The sequence below is a fragment of the Myotis myotis genome, unplaced genomic scaffold (genome assembly GCF_014108235.1).
Source record: "Myotis myotis isolate mMyoMyo1 unplaced genomic scaffold, mMyoMyo1.p scaffold_m19_p_5, whole genome shotgun sequence".
NCBI lineage: Eukaryota > Metazoa > Chordata > Mammalia > Chiroptera > Vespertilionidae > Myotis > Myotis myotis.
The window spans coordinates 17,575,759-17,585,577 of NW_023416357.1; the positions used below are offsets into that span (position 1 = coordinate 17,575,759).

General features: G+C 42.4%; 1 pseudogene; it reads left to right on the top strand.

Moving 5' to 3' along the window:
• Positions 1 to 1,257: 1,257 nt before the first annotated feature.
• LOC118655756 lies at positions 1,258 to 8,227 on the top strand (annotated as a pseudogene).
• The last annotated feature ends 1,592 nt before the right edge of the window (positions 8,228 to 9,819 follow it).

The window sequence follows — 9,819 nt, forward strand, 5'->3', positions numbered from 1 at the left end:
GAGATAAAATGACATAGTAGAGCAAAACACATTTTTAAAATCATATTTCATCAAGATGTGTGGCTCTTCTCCAAGATGTGACTTAATCACATGTTAATGAACCTTTTCCAGAAATTATTCATCAAAAAAGTGCCTCTTGTCTATATGAGAATATGACTTTAAGTATTACTTGGAGCCAATTAGGGCAAATCTATTTTAACCACACTTGAAATTTCTCCTAAATCTGTCTACATTTTTTAAAAATTTCTTTATTGATTAAGTTATTACATATGTGTCTGATCCCCACATTACCCACCCCCACCCTCCCCACTTATGCCCTCACCCCCCTATTGTCTGTGTCCATTGGTTAGACCTATATGCATGCATATAAGTCCTTTGGTTGATCTCTCCCCCTTACCCCCACCCTCCCCTACCTTCCCTCTAAGGTTTGATTGATCTGATTGATCTTTCTCTGCCTCTGGATTTGTTTTTGTTCATCAGATTATGTTGTTCATTATATTCCATAAATGAGTGAGATCATGTGATATTTATCTTTTTTTATAAGAATGGATATTTACTAGAAATGAGACATAGATGTACCTAATAACACCAACATTGACCCCATAAGATGTGCTGAGGGGAACTATGGCATTATATTCTCACCTGAGATTTACTTTGAAAAAAAACACCAAAAAACCCACAGAAATCATCAGTGCAGAATGCTTCTCCCAGATGTGAATAAATATCCTGAGATATTGTAGTGGGTAGGGGTTTGTAAACGTCTTGAATTTTGATGGGAAAAAAGGCTTGGGTTAAAGTTTGCCTGGAAAACGTCTATCCTTATATAGAACTCTTGTCCATTAGGCATGGGCCCAAAAACCTTACCATCATACATATTTATACTCTTGCACCTATATGTATGTGTATATACATATAGTTCTATATACAATTATAAATTCTATGCATGCATCACTGTGTACATTACAAACACACAGGTAACAGAATGTTAAAAGGTCAAGAGAAAAAGAAAAATAGACATTCTAGTGCAGTGGTCGGCAAACTGCGGCACACGAGCCATATGTGGCTCTTTGACCACTTGAGTGTGGCTCTTCCACAAAATACTGACTTCTGCGCATGGGCCATAAAGTTTCAATTGCACTATATGTGCACGCCCGCACGTGGTATTTTGTGGAAGAGCCACACTCAAGGGGCCAAAGAGCTGCATGTGGCTCGCAAGCCGCAGTTTGCCAACCACAGTTCTAGTGTTTTTCTCTTCCAGTCCCATAAATCACCTGTGTGCTCTGGGGTGCATCCCTCACTCTGGAGAGCAAACATCCTATTGGCTCTGAAAGCTGAGATTATGGGCCATTTGTTTTCTGCTTCACTAAGGTTTTGTTTTGAATGGCTTCACCCTTACAGTGGTGCCTGCTTGGGAGGGAGGATGCAGAGTTAAGCACATAGAATATTCTTTTCAGCTGTGGCCTATGATGAGCTTGATAAACCTGGCAATTTTGATGAAGAAGCAGGTTCTTCCTGGGCACCGTCAATCCTCAGGGTGGGTATAACAGCCACAACATGATAGGCACTTATTTTGGCACACACTGAATTTTATATTAATTCTGAAGGCTGATATCAGGCAAAACTGGTCAGTTTTGAGGGAGTTTATAATTTTCCTAACTGCTATTAAAAGCAGCATTTAGCCTTTTTGTGATGAGTGGGATTCATGTTACAGTGATGGAACCTAACATGATGCACATAAGAAAGTATCTGGTAATCTCTGCATTGAGAGTTTAAGATCCTCTGACACCCCTTTCTGGCATAGTTGAATGTGAATTCTTATCTAAATGTTGAGTAAAGGCTTTTCCATTTATCACAGTAATTGCTAACATTTGTATTTAGACAGTGATAGAAGTGGAGGTTAGAGAGCTAGCTGGCCCCTCTGGACTCACTGTTCTGTTGACACACTTACCTGTTCTCAGCCTCTAAATACTAGTACATTCTCAGTTATTTGGAGGAAGAGTTAGATCTTCCAAACAGAAAGAGTTAGATCTTTCATTTCTGAGAGAACCATCACAAGAAGTTGTCAAGAAAACCGAAGGAAGGCATGACTTTCACTTGGAAGTGCTAAGGATGTGTGGCCAGCAAAAGGGGAAGGATAATATTGGGAGATCAGTGTCTCTTTTGCATTGGTAGATGGAGGAAATTGTAATTTGGGGAAAATTATCTGCCAAATTGCATTCTCTAACCCTCACATTGACATTCATTTTAAGGATGAAGATGTAAAAGAAAATAGAACTAATTAGGAAATTTTAAAATGGTGCCAAAATAAATAACATTTTAAAGTAAAATTAGTAACAGAATGAACAGAAATAGGCATAAATAAGGTGAGTAAAGCAGTAATGCTCATTACAAATATACAAACAATGATATAATACGCTAGAGGCCCGATGCACGAAATTAGTGCAAGAGTAGGCCTTCCTTTTCCCAGCTGCTGGCACTGGCTTCCCTTCGGCCCCCAGCAGGCACCCGGGACCCAGGCTTCCCTCACAGCCCTGGCTTCATCCAGAAGGTGCCTTCCCTTCCCCTGACTGCCAGCACCGGTTTTCCTCCAGCACCTGGGACCCAGGCCTTCGCTCCGGCCAGAGCCGCCTTCAAAGCCCTCGCTGCTCTGGCCAGAGCCACCTTCAAAGCCTTCACTGCTCTGGCTGGAGCCACCTTCAGTCTTCGCTTCGCACCACATGCAAATTAACCGCCATCTTTGTTGGCGGTTAATTTGCATATCGTGCTGATTAGCCAATGGGAGGCGTAGCGAAGGTACGGTCAATTACCCTGTTTGTCTATTATTAGATAGGATAAGTGTCCTGATATTTAATACTGGACCCCGACGGTCTGGAATGAACATAGAGTTGTGTTTTTGTTGTTGTTTTAATACTAGAAATAACACGTCATTGACAAGCAGAAAAAATTATACTTGGATACTTGGGGCATTTCCTAATTGAGGACTTAATAGACTCTGGGCACTCTTTTGAGGTTTAAGATAATATAAAACCAATAACTTCTTTTTATGGTAGTGATAGACCAAATTCAATATCTACTGTAATGTTTTTGCCAAATATATATTAATATTTATCATCCTCTTCCAGACATTTTGGACATTGAAAAGACTCGAGGGAGAAACAGACCCCTTGCCAACCTCAAGGCCACTTTGGAATGGAAAGAGGCCTAATGCGAAGTTGAGGCTATAGGTCTGTGGTGTTTATAGACTTGGCATCACACTGTATCATGAGTTCTAACAATAAATTGCCTTTAAAAGGCTTACAAGTCTTCCTGAGCTCACATGTCTCTTCACAAATAACATTTCGGTGAGTTGAATATAAATGAGCCAAAACCATGAATAATAGATTCCTTTGGATTTATAAATGAAAGGGGAAAGAAAGTATGTGGTTAACTGTGACCAGAAACTGTAACTGTAGCTTTAAATGTTTGAAGAAGGAATCATTTGGTTCGAGAGACAGTTTACTGAGTGCCTCTTTTTCTGCTGGACATTTTTCTTTGGTTGGATCAGCTGCTTATTTGGTAGGATTTGATCTGGTCCCCAAGTTTTATTTATTTCCTTGTGGCAAATGCAGTTTCTTCCTCTCCTTCTGTGGGCATTACTTCCTCATTTCTCAAATTACATATCTTTTTAAATGACTATATACTAGTACATATATATAGGCAATATTTCCACAGTTGTCTTTTTCTCTTCTTTTGGAGTGCATATTCAAATATTGGTAAGAACCTTCTCAGTGAGGCTGGAGGACATTTGAGCAGTAAACCTCAGAAAGCTGTCTTTGGTTGTAGCATGGAGATTATGCTCAGGATTGTCTACTTAGGCAGGGAAACAGAAAGAGGCAACAGGAAGTTAAATTAATCTGCCTACAAAGAGAAGTTTTTAAATTGGACAAAGTCAGAGCAAGGCCACAGGGTTTAAGAGCATGTCTGTGTGTATGGAGCTGTTATTTACATGACTGTGAGAATATGCTGAGAAAGTCATCTTATTCCCACAAAGAGGCTTCTTGCTCTCTGAGTAACTGAAGTTTTGGTTAACAGAGATATTGTGTCATGTCCAGGGTTGGAAAGTTAGACTCCATTTATTTGAATTTTGACACTTTCATTAGTTTTGGGTCAAGCTGATTGATTTTGGCTCCAGGCTGTCTTGAGCATGCAGGCTCCACTTTGCACCATCACTCCTTTTGGGATTGATCTTGTAGCTTCCTAAAAACTGTTTATGCTCATATTTATTGTCCATTTTATTGAATTTAAAATACAAGCCACCAATGTACAAAAATGGCAAGATAATCCTGTAATGTGAGATTCTGGCCACCTGAGTCTTAAATTCAAGTTAAAAGCCACACTCATTATCATTTAAATCTTCTAGCTCTAGATTGAGATGTAGCAAAGTGAATGTTTGTGTGGGGGCATGCACACACATTTTAGTCTATTGGCTTTGAATATTATCTAATTCCTTCAAGGATGTTTGTGGCATATGGCTCAGATACATGCATTTTGTTGAATTGATTAGTTTTTTGGTAAAGATTTCCTCTACAACAACTTTATTTCGAGACAGAATCCTCGCACCAGACAATAGAGTTGGAGAAGACAGCCTTGCTCCCTGAACTGGACCCTCCAACGCTCTGTTCCTGACCTCGAATCCATAATTTTATATTTTTATTTTTTTGTAAAGCATTCCCAAATGGACAAACTCCAAGACTAAAGAAACCTGGGTCCATCCATCCCTGCCTTTAAACACTTTAAGCATGAAAGCATTTGGTGTATTTCTAGTGTAGTCTGATATAATAGAGAAACCCAGGCTCCTTAAATAGTCTTTCATCCCCCACCTCGGGTCCAGATGGGGCTTTGAAAGTTTCAGGGGTGAGGTGCTCTGCTGGCTTCTCTTGTCTTTCCTCCCCTCCTGCTCTGGCTAGCCCCTGCTCATGACCTCTCCAAGGCCAATCTCAAAGGGAACAGTCACAGGTGGTTGATATAGTAGCCATCTGGTGTGGGTGCCTGTCGGCACAGTAAATAATCCCACATGGACCCGTTTTCTCTAATACAGTGCTTTGGGCTGACACCTGTGACTCCTCCCCCGTTTCTAGGTTCCAGTGTCCACCGCTCCGTCTTGGTGTGCCTTTGCTCCTTCAGATACAATATCGGTGCGATCCCTTTTTAAGGGTTCCCCATAGCAAGGTCTATGCTTGGACGCTGAGAACCTTCTGTGGGTGTGGAAATGCAGCTTGGCCCAATGCGCTCCCCTCCCCTCTTCTCTGGGCTTCAGTTTTCACATGTCTCTCTAAGTCACTTTCCCTTGGTTCAAAGCAAAGCACCATCTTTGCTTCCGTGTGTGTGTGTGTGTGTGTGTGTGTGTAGGGGGGGTCGGTATAGCTCACTGACAACTCACTCTAAAGCAGTGGTTCTCAACCTTGGCTGCACAGTAGAATCCCCTGGGAATCTTTTTAAAATCCTGATTTCTGGGCCTCATCCTCCGGAAATTCTGGTTCTTTGTTATGGGGTGAGGCCACAACATTAGTAATAAAGAAACAGAATTCCCAGAGGATGAGGCCCAGAAATCAGGATTTTAAAAAGATTCCCAGGTGATTCTAATGTGCAGCCAAGGTTGAGAACCACTGCTCTAAAGAAATCTTCCCAGTTCTTCAATCTTTTCAGGCCAAGGTCAGCAACTAGCTAATGCTGGTAGGATCAATTTGTGACTGCTCTCTCCTCTCTCCATACCCCTTTGGAAGTCCGGAAGGAGTGGTATAGATTAGCAACAGTCTTCAAATATATCTGTACTTGGAGCTTATTGTTTTGTGCTTAACCTTAGAGGGATCATGTTAAAGCAGGCAGAGTGAGTGGCATTTAATAATCTGTTACACTCCCAAATCAGAAAATCCAGGAAAATGGAAGAATATTTTGGCAAATAGAACCAATGTACAAAAATGGCAAAATAAACCTGTAATGTGAGATTCTGGCCACCCAAGTCTACAGGGACAATTTGGGGCAGTGTGCTCAGAATAAAACCTTTCCATTTCTGACTTGGCTAATCTGCTACATCTTTATTTAAAGTGGTCTGTAATTTCCTTTTCTCATCTAGGTTTTGACCTCTAGGTATAATACTTCAAGAGAAAGAGGGCAGCTGTTTGAAATATAAAATCTAAGAACAAATGGATACTTTTCTTGTTCTAAATGGGCTCACAGGAAAATGTTTCCCACAATATTTTATTCTGGTTATTTCCTTGGTCAGGTGGCTCCAATTCTACAATAAAACCTCTAGGCTTCTGCATAGAAAAAGTTACTGTCCAAACACCAGGCAGGTCAACTGGTTCTCCTGAAGAAATAAGATTTTATTCCTTTCTCCATATTGTGTTTGAAATGGAAATAGACATTTATTGGTTTAAAAGGTTGTATTGGATCACTGGGATAAAATGATTACAATGTTAAATTCTTTTAAAATAGATGATCCTGTATCATAATGGTGGCATTTATTTGTGAGTTATCTCAGATTTCAGATACGTGTTTGGGAGGTAGGACAACAAAGGACTCACACTTGTAGGTTCTGGTGTGCATTCTTAAATTAGATTCATCTGCCACAAAACTTACATTAAAATCAATAATCCTAGAACACTCTCAGCTTGTTTTTCCTGGACATGAGATGAAGCGAGCCTGACCGACCGGAGTCAGGAGATCTCTCACAATGGACTCAGCAAGACCAGCGGTGGCTGGGAAGGAGGTGCAGCGCGCACTCTCATGAGACCTGAAGCTACTGCAGTGGTGGCCGTGACCCTAGGGAGGAGGAGACGGTTGGTCGGAAGTCCTTCATCTGAAGTGTCCAAGGCTGGAAGAGTCCTGGCCTTTCTTTACTGAAACCCTTTTCCAGGGCATGGGAAAGACGCCCACCTGCTGGGAAGGCCCGCTTCCTTGAGCTCCTCACCCTTCTAGAAGCATTTGTCACCTGTGCTGGCCTCCGGACTTTTTCCTTGTTTTATCCCTGAAAAGGGAATTCTTAGTGTCTCAGTCGCAGCTCCACTAAATGTGTTGGATATTTCACTCCCCAAGTCGGGTTCTTTCCTTGTGCCCCTATGGGGCGGGGAAGTGGCACTGGAGGTGAGTGGCCCCGGGATCCTGAAGGAGGGGCCTACAGAGCACAGACCTCTGCTTTTTCTCCTGTTGCTGGGAAGCAGCCTCCTCAGGTCTCCTCTTCCTCCCTCTGCCATGCACCCTCAACCTTCCTGCTTCCTGCGAGGGGGGCTCATTAGGGCGAATTTGGACCGCAATGCCAGCATGGATTTTGCAGACCTCTCAGCCTTTTTAGGGTCTACCCTGAGCCCTGAGTCTGGAGGCTCACCCTGCCAATGCCTGCCGCCCCATTGCCCCATCAGCCCTAACTCAGGTCACCCATCAGTCTTTATGGCACTTCTGCAGAGATTCTACTGTGCCTTTGACTCAAGGTCCTAAATGCTCAGAAGGCTGGGTGTGGTGCAGCTGTGGTGCACATGTGACTTACAACCAACTGCTGACCATGATGTGGAATAAATAGTGTGGGGATCCGGTAGCAGATACTGGATCTGGTCTGTGCTTACTGGGGAGAGGAGCCCTGAGTGCCTACGTGCCCTCTTCCTCTACCAGAAGGGCCTCAGGTGCTTCTGGTCCCAGACAGTAGCTTCCTCTTGGGCTATTAACCTCATTCCTTTCACAGGGGTTGCTGGTTTGCTAATTTTGGCAGGAGCAGTGATGATAGTTCCTTGTATCCAGCACCAGAAACAGCTCCAGTGAAATCAGCAACTGAAGCAGATTCCTACAAGTGACTATCAGAATGGAGACCAGCATGTCTGCACCATCTGCTTGGATGAATATGTGAATGGGGACAAGCTGAGGCTGCTTTACTTTCTTGTGCTCATCCTATCACAGCCGCTGTGTGGACCCCTGGCTCACTCGGACCTGGAAGACCTCCATGTGCAAGCAGCCTGCTCATTGGGGACCTGGGGAGGAGAAGCAGAAAGAAGAAACTCAGGAGCAAGAAGGTAATGAGGAAGGGGAGTCAAGGGTCCACCACCCTGCCTCAGAACGGACCCCACTTCTGGGCTCCAGCCCCACACTTCCCACATCCTTTGGTTCTCTAACTCTAGCACCCCTCGTTTTTCCTGGGCCTTCAACATATCCCTCACCCTCTCCATTCTCCTCTTCCTCTTTGGCTGCTATCCTGGTCTAATAATACCCATCCCACCCATACATATGCACCTATTCACAGCTCCCATCCCCCTTTCTTCCTTCAGTTCTCTATGTTGAGAGATAGGGGGCATTTCCACCCTCTCCCAGGTTTCTCCCTTATTCTTTCAGGGGTTTGGGGTGCAAAGAGATTGGGTCTTCACTTACTGGGTTAATAAAACTGTTTTTGTGAACCAAAAAAGAAACCAGTCAGATATCTTAGAAACCTGTCAAGCACAATTTGAAAGAGCATATTTTTATAATTTGCCAAGGGTGAAAAAAATAATTGAGACATTGTTTAAAATTACTCTTATGGTATCTTAAATTTACTTTGGTATATTAACATTTTGCATTTGGTCTCATAATGAAAATTCTCATATTTGTAAAAATTTCCATGCATTCCCTTTAACCATTTTTGATCAGGGTGAATATGAATTAAGTAATCTACACGTATCTAAATGTTTAATTGCCATCAGTTGATGCCCAAAGAGTGCAAAGCCATTGAAATGTCTAGTTAGTTATGGCAGAAATTATTTGGTTTTGGGTCACTTGTCCTCTGCTTTTCCATGTGTTAAGTGGTTGTGTAAATACAGTAGGTTTAATTGCTTTATAGCATGTGGTTATTTAGTCATTCATAAGGCTAATTGGGGTGGAATTTCAAGAGAATGCTTTCTAGCTTTGTCTTTTCATTTCATGGAATTGAAAACCTATTTAAATCAAAGAAACATGAGACATCACATGCTTTTCACCTGAGACTGATAATTGTTCAACCATGCCAAGTATTTTCTGTGTCTGGAGCTGCCTTTGTGTAATTGTTTAAGATGGTAGTTAGCTAACTGGGGGGTCATTAAATACTAGAGGCCCGTGCATGAAATTCGTGCACTCAGCGGGGAGAGGGGATACCTCAGCTCAGCCTGCACCCTCTCGCAGTCTGGGAGCCCTTGGGGGATGTCTGACTGAAGGAGTCGGACACCCTTAGAGATGCCATGAAGGCAGGAGAGGGTCCCACCACTGCTGCTGCGCTCGCCAGCAGTGAGCCGGCCTTCTGGCTGAGTGGTGCTCCCTTGGCGGGAGCACACTGACCACCAGGGGGCAGCTCCTGCATTGAGCTTCTGCCCCCTGGTGGTCAGTGTGCGTCATAGTGACTGGTCATTGCACTGTTCGGTGGATTTGCATATTAGCCTTTTATTATATAGAATGCCCTTCCTTTTTAGAAAGTAAGGTCATTTTCACTCTTTAATGATTGTTAATGTTAGCTAAATTAGTTCTCATATGTATGGCCAATTTCACTCACCTCAAACTTCCAGACACTACATAATAATGCAAATGACTAAATACTCTCGGTATAACACTATTATTTGGATTAGAATGTTCTGTCTCATGCAAGCCTTGTCATAAATACAACACACTGAAATACTCCTATTGGAACACCTAATCCATTGTTATAAGAGCTATCTACTATTTAAGCTAATATGTAGTTTTATAAAGATGCATTTAAAATCACAATTTTAGAGCTGAGATGGTCCTATTAAATCAATTGTAAATATTATTGCAATTGATTACCTGTTCTATTTACTAATGTTATGCTTCAGATTT